The sequence below is a fragment of the Schistocerca nitens genome, chromosome 4, assembly GCF_023898315.1.
Source record: "Schistocerca nitens isolate TAMUIC-IGC-003100 chromosome 4, iqSchNite1.1, whole genome shotgun sequence".
NCBI classification, from domain to species: domain Eukaryota; kingdom Metazoa; phylum Arthropoda; class Insecta; order Orthoptera; family Acrididae; genus Schistocerca; species Schistocerca nitens.
The window spans coordinates 268,442,518-268,464,328 of record NC_064617.1 but is presented as its reverse complement, the minus strand read 5'-3'; the positions used below and the strand labels follow the sequence as shown (position 1 = coordinate 268,464,328).

The 21,811-nt window shown below is 45.9% G+C and overlaps 1 protein-coding gene and 1 non-coding gene across 2 annotated transcripts in view; one reads left to right on the top strand and one right to left on the bottom strand.

The window, feature by feature from the left end:
- Positions 1-21,811, bottom strand: part of LOC126253115 (rap guanine nucleotide exchange factor 4) — a 468,034-nt gene that overhangs the window by 308,065 nt on the left and 138,158 nt on the right. The gene's annotated exons all lie outside the window — the stretch shown is intronic.
- Positions 13,462-13,533, top strand: Trnas-gcu (transfer RNA serine (anticodon GCU)). Its single transcript has one exon. It is a non-coding gene; the product is annotated as a tRNA-Ser (tRNA).

Sequence of the window (21,811 nt, the reverse complement as noted above, 5' to 3'; positions counted from 1 at the left end):
TGTACCGTGAATATCAGGCATCCGGTAAAACATCAAATCTCCGACATTGCTGCTGCCGAAAAAAGATCTATAAGAACGGGACCAACGACGACTGAAGGGAATCGTTCAATGTTATAGAATTGCAACCCTTCCGCAAATTGCTGTCGATTTCAATGCCGGGCCATCAAGTGTCAGTGTGCGAACCATTCAACGAAAAATCATCGGAGCCGAAGGACCACGCGTGTACCCTTGATTACTGCACGACGCAAAGCTTTACGCCTCGCCTGTAGCCGTCAACACCGACATTGGACTGTTGATGACTGGAAACATGTTGCCTGGTCGGACGAGTCTTGTTTCAAATTGTATCGAGCGGATGGGCGTGTAGGGGTATGGAAACAACCTCATGAATCCACGGACCCTGCATGTCATGTCAGCAGGGGACCGTTCAAGCTGGTGGAGGCTCTGTAACGGTGTGGGGCGTGAGCAATTGCAGTGATATGGGATCCCTGATACGTCTAGATACGACTATGACGGGTGACACGTAGGTATGCATCCTGTCTGATCACTGCATCCATTCACGTCCGTTGTGTATCCCGACGGAGATTGGCAATTCAGCAGGACAATGTGACACCCTACACGTCCAGAATTGCTACCGAGTGGCTCCAGGAACACTCTTCTGAGTTTAAACACTTCCGCTGGCCACCAAACTCCCCAGACATGAACATTATGGAGCACAGCGGGATGCCTTGCAACGTGCTGTTCAGAAGACATCTCCATCCCCTCGTACTCTTATGGATTTACGGACAGCCCTGAAGGATTTATGGTGTCAGTTTCCTCCAGCATTATTTCAGACATTAGTCGAGTCCATTCCATGTCGTGTTGAGGCACTTCTGCGTCCTGGCGGGGCTCTACACAATATTACGCAGGTGTACCAGTTTCTTTGGCTCTTCAGTGTATATAGGCTCCTTTATCTGTAGTATTTGGGTCATATGCATGTTCCACACACTGAAGTGGTTTATTCAGAGTGTATGGGGTGTAAACACGGCAGGAAAAGGAGACTATAACCACTGGACGCAGTGCCATAGGTTATCCCAACGTCGTACGCACATCATTGATTAACATAAATCTAACTCATTATAGAAGTTTATGGTTCTGAAATGTTTAATGGAAATAAAATAAATTGTAACTGGTTACAATAAACTTATAGATTTAATTGAAACCACAAATCATACTGACATTCTGCATTCAGGCGATGGTGCAGTTTTCAAACAATTGCAAACATCGGGGACAACTACAGTTCAAGTTGAAATGTATGGGTTAAACCTACCGATATCGAACATCGTCTTCAACCCGTGACGCAGTGATGATGTGGCGTTTGACATCACATGGTCGCACAGAGAGATAGAAGATGACATAGACAGTATTTATTTTCTTCTGTATTACATTTTGGAATGTAGCTTGTTGTTTACAGATTTCTGTGACGGAGCCCGAGGTCAACGTAGGTTACAAGACTTGTGAATTGGCGAAATCAACGAATGTCATATGGTGAGAGTAGCTAACCACTCAGCCGATGGTGGTGAAAATTCAGGCGGACCGCCAGAGACGGTGTCACCAATCGTACCTTCGTTTGGTTTACTAAAACTGAAGAGGAGAGCGTTACAATAATTGGAGATGGGCCGGTAGTAAGGAGCGAACCCGAGCCAAAGGCTGAGCAGTCTCGTGCGCTATTATTTACGCTATGAAAATAACTGACGTTAATTATATCTGGCAAGCCACTAGAATTTGCGCGCAACGGCCTGTTTCGTTAACGTCAATGTTAATTAACTCCGAAACGGCGCAAGGTATCGAATTCATTTCTTAGCAGTTATTTCTCAGCACAGTCTACCCTGCAACACCTTTACATGCTTTCCAGACTGTTTCTGGCCACGCTGTCTATCCGCCATTTCGATGAAGTCATGGGCAGAATAGATTGGTGGTATCGGCAGATTCAGTATTTCCACATGTTGTAATCAGACTGCTGTTAATTCGTTAGAAAATAAGTCGATATGGCTCAATGGTTCAAATGGCTCTGAGCACTATGGGACTTAACAGCTATGGTCATCAGTCCCCTAGAACTTAGAACTACTTAAACCTAACTAACCTAAGGACATCACACAACACCCAGCCATCACGAGGCAGAGAAAATCCCTGACCCCGCCGGGAATCGAACCCGGGAACCCGGGCGTGGGAAGCGAGAACGCTACCGCACGACCACGAGATGCGGGCAAGTCGATATATCCTGTACGGAATTGTCAACGAATACGTCAGTATCTGCGAACTTTGGAACGACTCACGACCTGTCGTAAGAGGCATGCAGGAGGGGGGGGGGGGGCTTTTGTGATATTTGGAAACTGGAGGAGAGCAGCTGGCCGATTTGAAGCTGCATGGATGGCCGTTAGTAGCGCCTGGATAGCTCAGTCGGTAAGAATACAGGTGACACCCCGGGTTCCAGTCCCGGTCTCGCACACAGTTTTCTTCAGGCAGGAAGTCTGAACTGGCGTATCAGTTTTGCATTACTGTAGGTATTATTCGATGAATTCAGCAGAGAGGAGTCTATGGGATGTGCGAAGTAGATATCTGTAATCCATTTCATGGAAATACTGAACGTAGCGATACCTTTCCTCCCACTTGATCATGACGTTATCAAATTGCGGACATATAGCACTATTCATCAAAATCCATTACTGGAGAAATGCGCACTATAATTAGTATTATATGACATGACGTTCGTTGTTTTCACCAACTGAGAGCAAACAGATTTCAACCTAAACTAGACCCCGGGCAACTCAACATAACTGTCTGTAACCACCATTAATGTCGAAGCAAATTAAATATTGTCAATCCCCAGCTCTATTTCCAATCTGCGCCTTTGTGACGTCACACGGCATGACATCATTGCTTGACACTAAGGCCGGCATTCAACAGAAGCACAACCGAATCTATAAATGTATTATTCAGTGATGATCGTGTTAGGCAGTGTACATATTACCGCTTTTGGCTGTTATACCAATCTACTGATGTAGTAGTGTGATTCGCATAAAACGTAACAAAATATCAACAAACATTACGTACGTCAGCTCTTCAGCAGACTTGGATAGTACACTGTAATAGCGTTCGGAAGTATTCACACGGTTTTCGTAAACAGCTTACAGCTAATGTTCACGTAATGGAGAGAAATTTCACTGGTGCTCAGTGAAGTTATGTGTAGTACAAAGTTAAACAGATTTAAGGTGAAGCGCACAGTGAGCCAAATGTAATCAAGAAAATGTGAGCATCTAAAAGCCGGAAATAAGTGAGTAGAGAAAGTTCTATTAAGATTTCATCTTTAATCACTGAAGATGACGAAAGAAAACTAGTTATCTTAACATGTGACAACAAGCAGTAGACACCAATCACCGGTGCAGATTCTTTACCAACAGAAGATGAAACACGTCTAGTGAAAAATTTTCATTTGCTGAAGGCTTAGGACAGAAAAAGCAAAATAACACTTGTAACAGCTGCTGCGTAAAATGACTAGTCAGTCATACAAGTTGTAAAGCATACGGATCTTACTGCAACTCTCTCTCTCTCTCTCTCTCTCTCTCTCTCTCTCTCTCTCTCTCTCTCCTGCCTTCCTCCATTCATCCCCCCTCCCTCCACCACTACACATAACCACACTTACATTCCCACACACATTATGCTATTGTTGATCGATACCACCCCAACCGACGTCTCAAAGTTGGCAACGATGGCCGGCCGCAGTGGCCGAGCGGTTCTAGGCGCTACAGTCTGGAACCGCGCGAGCGCTACGGTCGCAGGTTCGAATCCTGCATCGGGAATGGATGTGTGTGATGCCCTTAGGTGAGTTAGGTTTAAGTAGTTCTAAGTTCTAGGGGACTGACGACCTCAGAAGTTAAGTCCCATAGTGCTCAGTGCCATTTGAACCATTTTTTTTTTTTTTTTTTTTTTTTTTTTTTTTTTTTTTTTGCAACGAAGATGCACGTTTCGGACGGACACTGACAGCGGTCGTACGAGGACCTGGTAAATCCAATGATGCACGCTCGCTGAGCCACGCCTCCAGAGGCTTGGAATATGAGCGCCCTCTGCCGCCGCAATACAGGACAGCTAGCGGCAGCTACATGCCCCAGTTTCAATGGCACTCGCAGTCTTCGACAGTCTTCAGCTTAGTCAGCCTTTGACATTCCGCTCATGCATTGGTAATGGGAGCCTCAGATTTCATGACATTCTTTAGTTTTCTTCTTGTAATAGCTACACTTTATTGCTGTTTTTCCTTTTGCAAAGTGTCTTTGCGATGCTTGGAGAAAGCTACAAATTAAGTAAATGACGGTTATTCGTGACTGAGGATGCTAAACAGGAAGGGCATCAGCGAAGTTAAATGAAATTTCTGTTTACTGTATTTACATGTTCACTAATCATCTCTGCCCCTTCCCAGCTTCCCTATGACGACAGCTGCTGGACCACTCTGCAACCTAGATGTCCTTATCGTTGTGTACGAAGTACTACACTGCACATACAAATCTATTTTGTAATTAAAATCTTTTTCTCTAGCAAATGGCTTTTTACGAATCTCTATACTTGGTTGTTGGGGTTCCGTACCTCAATCAGTGAAAATGGAACCGATGTAGGATAGCTCTGCTATCCATCTGTCTGTCTGAGCGACTGTTAAAAACTCTTTTCTTCAGGAATGAACAGACGTATCACAATGAAATTCCCTAGACTCCGACCACATACTAAGGCCTATGGTCCCTTGGCGGTGCAATAAACGTAAGCTTGTAAGCCAATGCAATCAAAAGATATGGCCATTTATGTCACATATTTTTATATTCACTAACCCACTCACCAAAACCTGTAGATACATCCCATTGACCTGGAAACATGAAATTTCGCAAGAAGCAACCTTAAATAGTATATGTTGGGCCATGCACGGCTCGTGTTCATGCCATTTATTCATTGTCAACTTCTGTTACGGTACTGCCACCTCGTTTTCTTATTCCATTTACTGGCGTCACTAACTCCCTGTCTTACTTGCCCACGAGCGGCAGCAGCAGCGCGTATCGAGAAGTGCACTGTCTTACCATATGTGGAGCGACCGATAGTATTTTCCGGATCGTCGTGTGTCTGGCAGCGAGTTGGGGATGGACCAGCAGTGCAGTCGGGGACGGAGCGCCGGTGAGACGCCGACAGCCAGTACTCGCCGACCGCTGGCGACACACATGAACTGTCCGACGGAGGGAGATTGGAGCGGGACGACCGCTGGTTGGTCGTTCGGTTGGTCGTCTCATCAGCCAACGAATACTTGGTCCTCTCACCGTTTCCGAGCCTGGGCAGTAGGTCAGTTTGCGTTGAGCAGTCAGGAAATCTCTGTGGCGCGTGGTTTGGCCGGGCCCGCTGGCGGCCTCTATGTGGTGTCGGAGTGTGCGGCTCTGTTCCCATTGCTACGAGGTTCGTGGCTCACAGATCCTGGACATGAAAGTACAGTTTTGACTTAATCTATCAGCAAGCAGCAACTCACGACTGTTCACATTGTTTCGTTTCGAGTTCGTTGTCAGCTGTTGGGATATTCCCATGAGCGACAACGTGTGTTTTCAAGTTGGCAAATTTTAGCCACCCTCCAGTGGTTATTTGAATTGAAGTGCGCCAGCGGAATCTTCTGCCTTGTGGTCGTTAACGTTCCGGTTACCTGCCCTGGCCACTGACGTAAATTCAGGCAGTGTATTTTGCTCATCACGTTGTCGCTGTCTGGCACAGTGTATAGTTTGACAGCTCAATGTATAATTGGTTGTGGGCGCCAATATCTTTTACATTGTTCCATTGAACTCCCTGTTGTGTGCTGGTCGGGTGAAGCGGACGTTTTCTTGTCAGTGGGTCCGTTGACTATCTGTCGGTTGGGTTGACGGAGGATCGACAGTGGTTGGGCTGACTGTCTCACCTAAGCGAGCGTTAGTGTTTGAATTCTAAGCCGACCCTCGGAACTTCTGACCACCCTTGGGTGTACTGCATTTTCTTGTTTGTTGTTGTTTGTACTTGTATGGCTTCTAGCCCATTTTTTAGATTGAGGTTGTTTTGTCCTTAAGGCGTTAGATGGTTTGGGCCTTCAGCCTAATTTAAGAACTGTTTTATATAAAGCCTTTGGCCTTTTTAAAATTAGTGTTATTGAGTCTTAAGTGTTGGGCTTCCAGCCGATTTTGAATTTAAGTTGTTTTGCTCTTAAAGTGACAGATTCTTTGGGCCTTCAGCCTAATTAAACAACTGTTTTAAGATAATGCCTTGTTTTTAAATTTCTGATTTTGCTTGAGCTTTAAGTTATTGGCCAGCCGTTTTCAAATTAAAATGGTCTTGCCCTTAAGGCATGAGATTGTACGGTGCATTCAGCCACTAATTAAGTTTCAAAACTAAAGCTGTGTTTTTTTTTTTTTAAATAATTTTCTTGGCTCTTGTAATGTACGATCAAATAAAATGGTCGTATGTTCGAGTGTAACTGACATCCGCTTATTTTGACCCCTTTCCACAACTTAAACTGCCTGTCCTGTCCTGCGGGTTTAACGGGGCGTCTCACATGTAAAGAAGGAAAAAATCCGCAAAGTATTAATTTGTAATTTCTTTTGTCATTTGTTATTTGATTTTAAACTAAAAATTAAAACATTCTCGAAAGTTTTGGAACGTCTGCGACGGATATCAACGTCGCTAACAGGCAAAAATCGACGAGATTCTTGATTCGCGGGATGGATGAACTCTATACACGTAATTAAGTGTGTATCCAACCCGCTGAGAGCGAGTCCTACTCGCACCTTGTCAATTTTTTGTAATATTTATAGGGTGTGCAAGTAACAGCAGTTTATTCAGAACCATCAGAAATTTGCACAATTGTCTTCGTGGAGCGAACTGTAAGTTTGAGAGTTCTCTAATGTTCTCTTTCTCTTGGCCTATACTAAGACGGAAAGTCATGGAATTTTAATTATACCCTCGAAAAAAGAAAGGTATTTTATTAGTTTTTTGTCTTCTATACATATCTGCTGTCCTGGTACTCACAGGAATTCCTGCATACCACAATAATGTAGTACACCGCTACAGGAGCCATAACGAAATTGCACAGCCCACTGAATGATCTGTATTTGAAGTGGAAGAACGTTACAGGAATCGACACTGAGTTGGTGGAAGTGTAGGGCAATCATACAGCATCATAAGAGACAGTGGTTTGGCGGCGCACACGGTTCCATGACGATCGAACAAGTCTAAATTATGCAAATCGTAGTGGGAAACTGTATCTCTGTGAAGAAACTGGAATCGCGACGGAGAAGGAGACCACGGTGCTCGAAGAATGATCCTTACACTCCAAATGACGGTCTAACACGTGAAAATCACTGGCGTATCACTTTTTAACATCAAGCACGACATTTTGAGTACGTCAGAAATCACCGATCACTGGGTTCCGCGACTGCTCGGAGTAATTCAAAAGCCCGTCGAACAGAGACAGTAACAGTAACTGTGTCTGGCCTATCAAGAGGACTGTTTTATGCACCTAATCATCACGGACGAGTGCTGGGTTATCATTATGATCCTGAGACAAAGGAGTAAAGGAAGCAGTGAAACATGTGGATCCACCAATGCCGAAAAAGGCGAACACAGAGTCATCGCCAGGCAAGGTTAGGTTAGGTGTTTTTTGGGACTGCCATGAGGTGGTCCTAACAGGTCGTGCGCGGAAGGGGCAAACCGTTTCCTTCACGGATTACTGGAAGCTGTCAAGACGAAGCGTCACATGGCTGTTTTTGCCCTACGAAACCACCTCAGCTTATTCTGCAGAGGATGTGCTCACTCATGCTACTTCGCTGTGTTACTATATTTTGCTCAACCCGCCCCCCCCCCCCCCCCTTCTACTATCAAGGTACCGGTTGTCTTTTCCCCTGTTCCTCAGTTGAAGAATCTACCACGTGGCAGGCATTTCCAAATTGATGACGAGATGATTTTCGAGGTGGAACGTACCCATAACAGACAACATGCAGACTTACAACCCATACCTCCGCTAAGCCATCCACTGTTGAGAAACAAGTGTTAGACTGAAGGGAGAATTTGGAGAGGAAGACCGACACCATTGCCAAGTTTCAGAGTCGCAGCTTGGATGTTTCTTAGGTTATAATTAAAACTTTATGACTGTCCATTGCACTTGGGGTTAAGTGTTATATGAACGCGATCTTTTTATATAACAGCTATATGTAACAGCTATGTACAGGGTGTTTGTTTTAACTTGAGACAACTAAATATTTCGGCGAAACCGACACATCGTACGAAAAAAAAAAGTTCTAGCTAAAAAGTTAATACTAGTAAAGGGGATATCTGTGCTTTAAATATCCATGTTCTAACCACTCCTCCTGCGAGAGCGGGGTCAACTTTGTATTTTCAAACGCAATTTTTATTGCATATTCGGGTCATATGCCAAAAAAAAGTATGGCTTACTCAAACCATTATTTCTTGTTTGTGGTAGACGGCGCTACGATCGACAAATATGCATTGTGCTTGCTTTTGCAATTAAGAACCGCCACATTTGGTTCTACATTTAATTTATGATGCAAACCTTCGTATTCTAAAGGCTGATATTTAGTGCTGCAAATTTGATTGTACGGAACAATATGGTCAATCGTTTCAGTGTCTGATTGAAAACTACATTTTCGATGTGCTCCCTTGCGTCTCATAATTGAATACTTGAAATCGGTGATTATCTATGGCAGGTGCACCTGTCACTATCACTACATGGACGTTTTGCCTTAATACAGAGGCTTTGCGTTTCATTCCTCCGGTAGCAGCTCAGTTCCCAGCGCGAGAGATACGGCAGTTACATGGAAACACACACCGAAATCAATCATCCCAAAGGCGGGGTTCGAGGGTGGCCACAGAAATCAAGCATTCGCGCGATCTGGGGACCCATCAAAATCAACCTCGTCGGGTATAGAAAACTATGTTACCACATAGGTATCTTATCTTCCAGAAATGTCGATGATCAGTAATGTTATTTGTACTGTGTAATCGCATTTGCAACACTCAAGTAACGCTTGAACATCAGTATCAATCGTGATAACACAAATGTTTACATTTACTTCGTAAATGAAACGTAGATCAGATGTCTCGGTTCTTATTGCGAGAACAGGATCACTTCATATTTGTCGATTACAGCGCCGCCTACCACGAATGTAAAACAATCGTTTGAGTAAACCGTAAGTATATTTTAGTGACGCGCGGAGTGGCCGCATGCTTTGAGGCGCCATATCACGGACTGTGTGGCCCCTACCGCCGGAGGTTCGAGTCCTCCCTATGGCATGTGTGTGATTGTTGTTCTTAGCATAGGGTAGTTTAAGTAGTGTGTAAGTCTAGGGACCGATGATCTCTGCAGTTTGGTCCCTTAAGAACTCCAACAATTTGAACATATTTTGGTGTGGAATCCGAATATGCAATAAAATTGTGGGTGGGGAATTTGAAAATACAACGTTGACTCCGCGCACACATGAGGGGTTGTTAGAAGATGGCCACTTGTAGCACAGACATCTACCTGTTTTACTAACATTAGCTTTTCACCTAGAACATTTTTTTGTATGATGCGCTCTTTTCGAGATACTTAGTTCTTTCAAGTTAAAACAAACACCCTGCATCCTTGCAGAATTGCTATGGTTATATTTTATCAAAGCATTGTCATTAAAACTATTATAAAAAAGTATTAGCTTCTTCGTTTTCCTTCTGCCATCCTCTAGTTTAAGGTAGAGCCACAGAGGGCCCACTGTGTGCGTAGTTTTCGTCAGAGTGCGGAGTTGGCCGCTACATGAGAAAGCTCTCAGCCCGCAGTCAGTCGCGAAGAGTCTACCTGTCTCCCTTAATCTCACAAATGAACCAAGACGTCGCCGTTGCCACGTAAGCTCGTGTACGCATAATAGAATCAAGTAATTCACATAGGCTACTCTAACATTACTGCCCAGATATAAACGCACTCTACCCGTCTGCTTATGGGAACGGCAGTAACTTATTTTTCTTCCTTTTTTTACTCTTCTTTGACAGGAAAGCTGCAATAGATTTCGCATCGCACAACTTCCATTTAGCTTCTCCCTATTGCTCCTGTACCAATAATTCCGTTTCCTGATCTGTTAGCGGCTTATATAAAATCTTTTTTTTTTTCTTTTTTTTCAAATGTACATCGATGTGTCGATGTACAGCTACTATTATTTTATCGATCGTCGTGATGTACTGATTAGAACACACGACTGATACCACAAGGAGGCGCTTTCTTTAGGTCCAATGCTGTTACCCTGAGTTACACACTGATTCCCCTAAGCCATTCTAGACACAATTACTTATAGGCACTAGCGACGTACTGCAAGTCTTTCTAGTCGATGCTATTTCGATAACTTGTGTGTCGACCTGTTGATAATAGAACAAGAAGCAGAAAAAGAAGAAGGTGAAACCTAATGTCTCTTCCTCTGGAAAAGCTAAAATGGGACGTTGAAACCAACGTTCCCACTAAAGACATGTCATCATTAAGACAGTACATCATCAGGGGCGCTGCGGTAAGATTTGCAGTTTAACCACAGACATTTCCGCACAGTCCAGTCAAGCGCAAGCTTTCTCAGTTGCCTGTCCTTTCCTTGTTGACGAGATACGTGTGATGGGAGTTAGTTCCGCCATACCAGGATTCCAGCTGGCAACATTTGAATCGAAAACTGCCACGCAAGTATGCTCTAGCGATTGAGGCACTTATTTCAAGTGATCGTTGGTATCATTCTATTCTTGTCCAGCGCTGTATATTTACTGACTGTAATGAAGTAACGATGACCGCCCTCCTTTAGTAATTTATTTTGGGTCACACTCCTAAGAAGTTACACAATGTAATTTTTTTCTGAATTTTCATAGCGAAACAAAAAGTAGGAAATGGACAAATTTGATGCCAAATTAACCAGAGTGACGTTTAATTTTGCGAAAAAAGATTTAATTGCCTAGAAGTAATCGGTATAATTAAGAAAAACTTAGTGATCTGAGAGAAAATTGAAATATTTCACGCATAGCTCTTGCTGTCTATGCAGAAATCTGTTTTCCGCGTGAAAAGTTACATTCGTGCGTTATTTAACTGTCAATAAAATTTTTGAAATAAAAGAATTGAAAAGAAAAGCGGTCAAATGTTCTGTGAAATAATTTGTCTAAAAGTAAGAAATGAAACAGATCAGAGAAACATTTGAAATACCTTTGAATGACGCTAGTAATAATGTAAGGTAAATGAAGTGCCGGTTAAGAATTTAAAGTTCATTCTTTCTCTAAGAATGTCAGAATTTCAAAGGGTACTAGAGGATATTTGTCTGGTGGATTGTTGTACGTGATTTCGGGTATTATTTAAGGGGACGTCAAATGATTCTCTACTATATTTTATATCTTACTTTAGGTAAATCATTTCATAAAATATCTGATCTTTTTTATCAATTTTTTTCGCTTTCAATCACAACTGAAATAGTTTACCACATGAAAATATCAAACTTTTGTTTATACAGTTGGACACTATAATTTTAAATCAGGAAGAGTAGAAAATGTAAAAATTTTACTTATTATTATTTTACAGTACAGTAGGAGGGATACATGACTGAATTCCTGAGTTTGGGTAACACAGTGTGTGAAATATGATACACAGACCTGCCATCTCTGGGAGCCCAAATCAACTCGGCGAACAGAGACGATTAAGTAAGTGTTCAATGCTGCTTCAATTCAACAGCACGAGCAGCAAGCAGTCTTGCGTGATCTTGCTGGAGACATCGTCACCGACGTATCGGATGTACGGGACAGCCACCGACCTTAAAATACCGGAAATGTAGCGGCAGTATGTCCAGATTACCAGCTATGCGACCAATAGGCGAGCGTGTCGTGAACCCAATGGTATGCCACGGAATCATACCAGATCAGGCGCTGCGCTCATATGACGACGACGAGTGCGCATTGGCAACGTTACTTCCTCTCGGAGCCCCCATCGTTATGATGTACGCAGAGCAGTAATTCATGTGAAAAGACGACATGGTGTCAGTGCTGTTGCTAGGCTGGGCTTTTTTTGCTAACAGTATCAAAGGAACACAGCCGGCCGGAGTGGCCTAGCGGTTCTAGGCGCTACAATCTGGAACCCGCGACCGCTACGGTCGCAGGTTCGAATCCTGCCTCGGGCATGGATGTGTGTCATGTCCTTAGGTTAGTTAGGTTTAAGTAGTTCTAAGTTCTAGGGGACTGATGACCTCAGCAGTTAAGTCCCATAGTGCTCAGAGCCATTTGAACCATCAAAGGAACACAACAATAGTTGGCGTGCCTTCAGTCCGTTGTGCTCCTGAAGTCGTCACACTATCCGTGTTGATACTTGCCTTGCTGAAAACAAGCCCATACCTGACTCAAGACATGTATCATGCCTGTACGATTCTCCGTGGCCGGTCGCATCAGACCGTTGAAATCCAGCACGACATTATGACCCTTTTGAAGCCATTCAAAAAATGGTTCAAATGGCTCTGAGCACTATGGGACTCAACTGCTGTGGTCATAAGTCCCCCTAGAACTTAGAACTACTTAAACCTAACTAACCTAAGGACAGCACACAACACCCAGCCATCACGAGGCAGAGAAAATCCCTGACCCCGCCGGGAATCGAACCCGGGAACCCGGGCGTGGGAAGCGAGAACGCTACCGCACGACCACGAGATGCGGGCTTTTGAAGCCATTGATTCCGTATTTGCGTGACAATGATATGACATCGAGTAACGCGAACAGCAATATCGAGGAACGATATACCGCTGTTTCATTAACTCACAATCTTCCCACTGTTTAATTCAGACATTTTCTGGCACACGTTTCACCTTTTTACATCAGAGATAAACGGGATTCTCGCAAACAATTCAATATTCACACGCGATTTCTGGAAGAGAAAGCAACTGTGTAATCGTTCCTTATATTATGCAGTATGTAGGTAATGTTTCTTCTATTTACCTTGTACAGCTGTAATGAAATGCTAATCATTTACATATCTAAGAATGTAGTTCACGCCAATTTGACGTTTATTGCATCTCAACTTCAATGTACTGTAATTTTTGTGGCCAGGAGTGTACTCTCTCTGCATTTACTTGACGGCGTCTATGCAAACCAAGCTACCGCGTATTTACAAGTATTTACTGTTAATTAACTATGAAGGCTAACATTTGTGACAGAGCTTGCGTTGCATATATGGAGAGTGAATCGACGAATGGAAATTTGTACCAACGCCGATATTCGAACCGGGGTCTCCTGCTCACTTGGCAAATGCGGTAACCACTACGCCACCCTGGCACCGTGGGTTCGCACAACTGCACGGACTACGCTATCACGCCACCTTTCTCAGTTCAGATTCCCATTCACACCTCAGCCCATTTGGTATTTCCCCTAAATTGAGGAGGAAGGCGTGCTAGCCACTGTGCCAGGGTGGTTTAGTGGTTAGTGCATCTGCCTGCTGAGCAGGAGACCCGGGTTCGAATCCCGCCCTTGGTACAAAGTTCCATTTGTCACTTCAGTCTGCATATACACATAATAGATGTTTGAGACCTGAAAAGGTCTCTGGAACCATATAATTTCGTTTCATTTCCTGCTGGTTCAGGTGTCAGTACTGTCAACAACGAGATTTTTGTTTTAAGCAGAAAAGGTCCCATGTGGCTTCAAATTTAAACAAGTGTCAGTATCGAAAGGGTTTATAAAGAAATGCAACAAACGTATAGTGACACTTTTTTCGACATGTTCGCCACACATGGAGACATTTGTCATTATGTTAAACCTCAATTGCGCCGTTTTGTTATGGTGCGTTGCAGATTCCCATTTCCGTAAATCACAGGACGTTATGTCTTTGGGGGAGGGGGGGGGCAACAATAAATGTGACTGCATGTTGTGGGGCATTTCAAGGGTTAACAGATCCATTGAAAACTAACAAAGGGTAATGGTGCCGTCTGGAGCCGCTAAGCTGGACAGGAGTTTAAATGCTACCGCATCAACTTAACCACATCTTCAGCGATACAAATGAAAGGTGACGTATCATACTCCTTGTAGCACAGATTTGGTACCATGTGACTACCACTGTTTCTCACGGTATGAGACAGTTGCTCGGGCTGTTGATGTTCAACGTTGAATGAAAAATTCCAGCGTACCCTGACGTTATGGCTAAACAGACAGGCGGAAACATTTTTTCAAAATGGCTCTGAGCACTATGGGACTCAACTTCTGAGGGCATTCGTCCCCTAGAACTTAGAACTAGTTAAACCTAACTAACCTAAGGACATCACACACATCCATGCCCGAGGCAGGATTCGAACCCGCGACCGTAGCGGTCTCGCGATTCCAAAACATTTTTTCAGACAGTAGAGAACGACTAGTACATGGTTACGGCAAGTGTTTCACTCGCCCTGGCGATTAAATCGAAAAAAAGTCTTCCCCTATGCTGAATCCGTAGATAAATCCTTTCTATTACACATCTTAAATTTTCGGTCGTGTTTGAGGACGAAAGAAACTGCCTTCATGTTTTGTTGACCTTGTATATTCCTATGTTGAATGAACTTGTAAACTCTCAGTACCCAATGTGATTCGGAAGACTGAGCAGAGGGAGAAATTGTGTTTAATGTCGAAGTCTTAACCCAAGTGTAAAACCGTGCATCACGACACGCTGAAGACTTTCAGGAAAGACAGCTGATCATTTATAATTGATGACGAGCACACAGTTTCAAGTGTTGTAAATTATTCCTGAAATCCAGCTTAACAGTAATAGGTATATACGCTCTACCTGAAACTACATAAGGAAATTTGTGTTGAACCGGTACTCGAACTTGGATTTTCTGCTTGGATCGAGCCAAACTTCCACATTTCCCACCCCTATCTACACTCCTGGAAATGGAAAAAAGAACACATTGACACCGGTGTGTCAGACCCACCATACTTGCTCCGGACACTGCGAGAGGGCTGTACAAGCAATGATCACACGCACGGCACAGCGGACACACCAGGAACCGCGGTGTTGGCCGTCGAATGGCGCTAGCTGCGCAGCATTTGTGCACCGCCGCCGTCAGTGTCAGCCAGTTTGCCGTGGCATACGGAGCTCCATCGCAGTCTTTAACACTGGTAGCATGCCGCGACAGCGTGGACGTGAACCGTATGTGCAGTTGACGGACTTTGAGCGAGGGCGTATAGTGGGCATGCGGGAGGCCGGGTGGACGTACCGCCGAATTGCTCAACACGTGGGGCGTGAGGTCTCCACAGTACATCGATGTTGTCGCCAGTGGTCGGCGGAAGGTGCACGTGCCCGTCGACCTGGGACCGGACCGCAGCGACGCACGGATGCACGCCAAGACCGTAGGATCCTACGCAGTGCCGTAGGGGACCGCACCGCCACTTCCCAGCAAATTAGGGACACTGTTGCTCCTGGGGTATCGGCGAGGACCATTCGCAACCGTCTCCATGAAGCTGGGCTACGGTCCCGCACACCGTTAGGCCGTCTTCCGCTCACGCCACCAACATCGTGCAGCCCGCCTCCAGTGGTGTCGCGACAGGCGTGAATGGAGGGACGAATGGAGACGTGTCGTCTTCAGCGATGAGAGTCGCTTCTGCCTTGGTGCCAATGATGGTCGTATGCGTGTTTGGCGCCGTGCAGGTGAGCGCCACAATCAGGACTGCATACGACCGAGGCACACAGGGCCAACACCCGGCATCATGGTGTGGGGAGCGATCTCCTACACTGGCCGTACACCACTGGTGATCGTCGAGGGGACACTGAATAGTGCACGGTACATCCAAACCGTCATCGAACCCATCGTTCTACCATTCCTAGACCGGCAAGGGAACTTGCTGTTCCAACAGGACAATGCACGTCCGCATGTATCCCGTGCCACCCAACGTGCTCTAGAAGGTGTAAGTCAACTACCCTGGCCAGCAAGATCTCCGGATCTATCCCCCATTGAGCATGTTTGGGACTGGATGAAGCTTCGTCTCACGCGGTCTGCACGTCCAGCACGAACGCTGGTCCAACTGAGGCGCCAGGTGGAAATGGCATGGCAAGCCGTTCCACAGGACTACATCCAGCATCTCTACGATCGTCTCCATGGGAGAATAGCAGCCTGCATTGCTGCGAAAGGTGGATATACACTGTGCTAGTGCCGACATTGTGCATGCTCTGTTGCCTGTGTCTATGTGCCTGTGGTTCTGTCAGTGTGATCATGTGATGTATCTGACCCCAGGAATGTGTCAATAAAGTTTCCCCTTCCTGGGACAATGAATTCACGGTGTTCTTATTTCAATTTCCAGGAGTGTATTTCTACTCATAGATTATTATTTCGTTTACCCAGACTCAAACATCTCGTGAGTCCTGTGCAGGTTTTAGAATCAAGACAACGAGGAGTTACAGACAATTACTATGCTGGGATAGCCTCAGTGGTGAGGCGACCGCTCGCGATAAGCGGGAAATCCAGTTAGAGTTCCGGTCCGGCAAAAATTTCCGTATGTTGCTTTAGATAGCTCACCTACACCTGTTGCAGCTAAGATGAATTTCATGGACAGTCTTGAATATTTGAAACTATTGTTCGTCATCAAATATAAGTACATATAAAGCGAAGACAGGCCAGTGACTAAAATGCCAACTAGCAATCGGAGCATTTGGTCCAATTCCGGGGAATGTACTGAGAGCTCCGATCGTCACTTTGAAGAATTGCTATGAACTTTGATTGTTGCTTCTGGGTGTAAGTTGTTTATGTCAGTACAAAATGACACCGTCTGATAAAGGTGAACCGCTGAGAAGGCATTGCCGGAAGTCCGCATAACTTCTTACACGTACACTCCATCGGCAGGTATGTATATCATTAGAGCTGAAGATCTCTCTGACAGGTAGAACGACCATCAGAATGCATTAGTGCGGTTAGTGTTAGTTGTTGTTACCAGTGTACATAAGGCGCGTGAACAGTGTAAAGGACATGGAGATGCCACGTTCTCGTGTGAGAGGGCGCTTATGAAAGGGTCCTCCTTTGGGGGCTCCATTTCGCCGGCTGGTCGAATCTTGCAGTATTCAGGTTATGGGCAATCGGGTGCAAACCCATGCTGGACGGCATAGGAACGTGAGGACAGGCACTCTTGTCGTTAGGTTCCGGCCGATCACGTCTGACCAGCCTAAATGTGTTTTGGGTTCGTTCAGGGGTAGATGGAGAGTAATATAATGAGAAGCATACGTAATACTTATGTATGTTTACGTAACTTCAGTTCAGCTGGTCCAATTGTACTCCAACAAGTCCGTTATACGGGCACGGTCGTCGTAAATGATAACAGATAGGCGAGGCTGACTAGTAGGTTTCGAACGCGCCTGTTGAACTCCGCTATTCGACTGGGCTGGCGTCGTTTTTTTTTTTTTTTCCCTGTATTGAATTTCGACTCCCCCCGAGGGGGCGGGCTGGCAGCAGCTTAGTACGCCGCTCTTCAGCCTACAGAACTTTTAAAACATAAGAAGGAGACAAGAAACAATAAAAGCAGGCGATAAAACTGTGACAAACTGTAAAACGGCGGAAAATTGTGGAAAGTTAAAACATAAAACAACGGGTCGGCGATGCCAATAAAATACACAGGAAGCAGACAGGTAAAATAGTAGACAGACAATTAAAAAACATGGCGACCGTCTGGTTTCTGTTCGCAAGAGATATAAAAAATCACACCCAGCGACAGTATGATTTCCGTTCGCAACACTTCGGAAAATATGCACAATACTGAACACTCACCGGAAACACAGCGCTAAAAAGTCGGCACGAAGATGACACACCACAGCCGAGGGCAGATGGGATGGACCTGGACAGATGGGGGGGGGGGGGGGAGGAATAGGGAAGAGGAGAGGAAAAACGAAGGGGGGAGGGACCTGTGGAGGGAGAGGACTCATAAGGGGGGCAGGGCAGGCGTGAGAGGCAATGGGGAAAGGCAGAGGAGGGAAATGCAAAAGGACTCAGGGGAGAGAAGAGAGGCGGAGACAGGATAGGCGGGGAAAAAACAGGATGGAAGGGGGGGGGAGGGGAGCCCAGGAAAAGGACTGAGGAAGGGAGGGGGAGGTGAGCATCAGAGTTGATGGGAGGAATAAATGGAGGGAGAGAGGGCATCATCCAGGAGGGGGAGTCGATGGAAGCCACCTTAGGAAAGGAGATGAAGGGTGTAGAGATGGAGGGTAGGGTGGATACAAAGGTGAAGGCGCGGCAGAGGGTGGGGGTTGGAGAGGAGAGGAGCAACCAGGGGATGAGGGGAATCAAGGAATATGAGCAGGTGGGGGAAAGGAATTAGGTCATAGAGCATCCGCATGGGGGGAAGGCGAGGCGGAGTACATGGCTCTTGAGGATCTGGAGGGACTTACAGAATTGGGGGGGGGGGGCGGATATCCAGGCAGGTTCAAAATGGTTCAAATGGCTCAGAGCACTATGGGACTCAACTGCTGAGGTCGTAAGTCCCCTAGAACTTAGAACTACTTAAACCTAACTAACCTAAGGACAACACACACATCCATGCCCGAGGCAGGATTCGAACCTGCGACCGTAGCGGTCGCGCGGTTCCAGACTGTAGCGCCAGAACCGCTCGGCCACCAGCGGCCGGCTATCCAGGCAGGACTGGTATAACAGGGGAGGGGACAGATTAAGGATTTGTAGGTGTGGAGGATGGTAGAGGGGTTCAACCCCCATATCCGGCCAGAGAGGAGTTTGAGGAGTCGGAGGCGGTTGTGGGCATTGGATTGGATAGAGCGGAGATGAGGGATCCAGGTGAGGTGACGGTCAATGGTGAGGCCAAAGTAGGTGAGGGTGCAGGAGAGGCAGACAGAATGGGCACAGATGCTAAGGGAGAAATGAAGGAGCCAGAAGGAGCGAGTGGTACGACCTACGATGATTGCCTGGGTCTTCGAAGGACTGATATTCCAGAGCCACTGGTTACATCATGCGGAAAAAAGGTCAAGGTGATTCTGGAGAAGGCGTTGGAACCGTTAGAGGGTATGAATGAGAGCAAGAGATGCGGTGTCATCGGCATCCTGCAGCAGGTGTACTAGAGGGGGGCGGGGCATATCTGCCGACTACAAGAGGTAGAGGAGAGGGGAGAGGACAGAGCCGTGGGGGGGGGGGGCTGGGCACTACCCGCGCGTGCAGCAGACGTCTCTCTTCGAGCTACCCGCAGATTGACAGGACAGTCACACGAGTCACTGCTGGTGTGTCGGAAAAGCAGTCAAGCGCCGACGCCACACGGCAACCCTCGGCCGTCGGTTTGGTTGCCAGTTCAGCCCCTGCGACTACACGACGTTCCGACTCTTCTCATTTGCAGCGCGAACTGCAGAGAGCCTTAGCGTACGCCGGAACACAGTCAGAGGGTGCGTAAATCAGCAAGAGAGGTCGCTCATACCATGAACCTTTTGCTGCATCCGCAAATGTCACGGGCAGCCAATCAGGAAGAAGTGTACCTCCGCCTTGCTGGTATTTAGGACCGCGTCCGCGACGATCACGGCAGTTGCGACGCTGCCAGCCAAGAGAGGAAGTCTGCTGCGGATCCAGGACCGCCGAACTCACGCCGCCGTCGACGCCAACGGACCTCGGAAACTGCTCGCGGGCCTGTTGGTGTTCTGTCGGATTCACTTGGCAAGACTGCAGAAACTGTGAAGTCGTACACGCTCTAACTCAAGTGTTAATCTGTTACAATGTGCCCCGCTCAAGGAGAGCGAAGACTTAAGCAATTGGTAGTCAACTATTAGTGCACGAACTCTGACTGTGGAAACTTTCCTTTTGTTGTTCCAAGTAGTTGCTTTTAGTTGTGAACTTATGTCTCTGTTAAGAAAGAATCAAAAAGTTTGTTACTTGTTGCTTTTGACGGTCAATGAAGACGATTTGTGTTGAATTCTTTGTGCTGTTAAATACAGAAGATAAACTACATGGTCGTGTATTTTTTGTATAAGTGTTCGAAGTTCAGTATACTTAAACTGCCAACCTCTTGACGTTGACTGCCTGGAGTGGCGTCGGTAGTGTACAACACCACACTGTGCACAAAGCTCATAGTGACTCCTTGACATCTGCGCCTTTTATCCGAGAACAAGTAATAGATCGCCTGAAACATTCTGTGTCAGCCCGCACAATTTTTTGGAGACTAGCACCAGCTTGGATAGGGAATTAATGTCCCATGTACACATTGCTGCTCACGCAACACGAACAGCTGCGTTTGAATGGTGCCACGGCCAGGGAGCTATACTTCTAATGAATGGCATCACATTCTGTTGCCGGCCGGTGTGGCCGAGCGGTTCTAGGCGCTACAGTTTGGAACCGCGCGACCGCTACGGTCGCAGGTTCGAATCCTGCCTCGGGCATGGGTGTGTGTGATGTCCTTAGGTTACTTAGGTTCAAATGGTTCAAATGGCTCTGAGCACTATGGGACTTAATTGTTGAGGTCATCAGTTCCCTATAACTTAGAACTACTTAAACCTAACTAACCTAAGGACATCACACACATCCATGCCCAAGGCAGGATTCGAACCTGCGACCTTAGCAATCGCGCGGCTCCGGACTGAGCGCCTAGAACCGCTAGACCACCGCGGCCGGCTAGGTTACTTAGGCTTAAGTAGTTCTAAGTTCTATGGGACTGACGATCTCAGAAGTTAAGTCCCATAGTGCTCAGACCCATTTGAACCACATTCTGTTTATCTATGAATCGCGGTTCTGCACTACCACGAATGATAACGGCGGAAGTCCCAGTCTTCCAATGTTTTCGAGACGCACAGTGATTGAACGAACTCTGATGGGACAATGCCATGTCAGGAACATCCAACGTCCTCATTTGTTACCTCCCTTCCAGCAGTACCGTGGTGCCATTTTCCAACAAGAAAATGCTCACTCACAAATGGCTCGTATCTCTATAATCTGACAGATGTTGAGGTATTTCCATACCGAGCAAGACCCTCAGATATGTCCCGATACAACATCTGTGGGACTAGACCGGATGTCAAGTCCGCCCGAGAGCCAGAAGAGAATACAAAAATTTTATGAAACCATTTCCAACCGGATCAGTACATGGAGCCAGGTCCGTTCTTTGTAAATTTGGTTCGATTTTGTAATCACTAAAATAGTGTTACACACCCTGTCAACCAGTGAAATTTCGTTTCGTTTCGTTTCCTCCTCATCCTCCTCCTCCTCCTCCTGCTCCTCTGCGCGCTGTACTTTTTTGTCAGATATTGTAAATAATCGTGCCATATTACTAACTCATCATCATAAAGTCAAAAACTTTGGACAATGTACCAGCTGCGCAATTTTGACCCTAAAGTTTTCGGGCACGCTGGATGTTTTGTTTCACATTCATAAATTTGGCACACTAGACTTGCATTCGGGAGGACGACGGTTCAGACCCGCGTCTGGCCATCTTGATATAGGTTTTCCGTAATTTCCCTAAATTAATTCATGTAAATTCCGGGATGGGTCCTTTGAAAGTGCACGGCCGCCTTCCTTCCCCGATAGGATCGATAACCTCCCTGTTCGGTCCCCTCCCAAAAATCAACCAACCAACCAACCAACTATAAATTTGGAAGAGCGAATCCAAGAGGGAGAGCGGTCACGACCAGCTGAAAGTAGTTCGTCGTCGTGGGTAGAAAACTGCGAGTAACTGGATCGTTCAAGTCACAGAGAGCTGGCTCAAACATTTTAGTAAAACGGCTAACACACTGACGACAAAAATCGCAACACCAAGAAGGAGTTGTGTGACATGAAAGAAAGTGTTAGACCTCTTTCTACATCTGAAATATGATGTATATTCA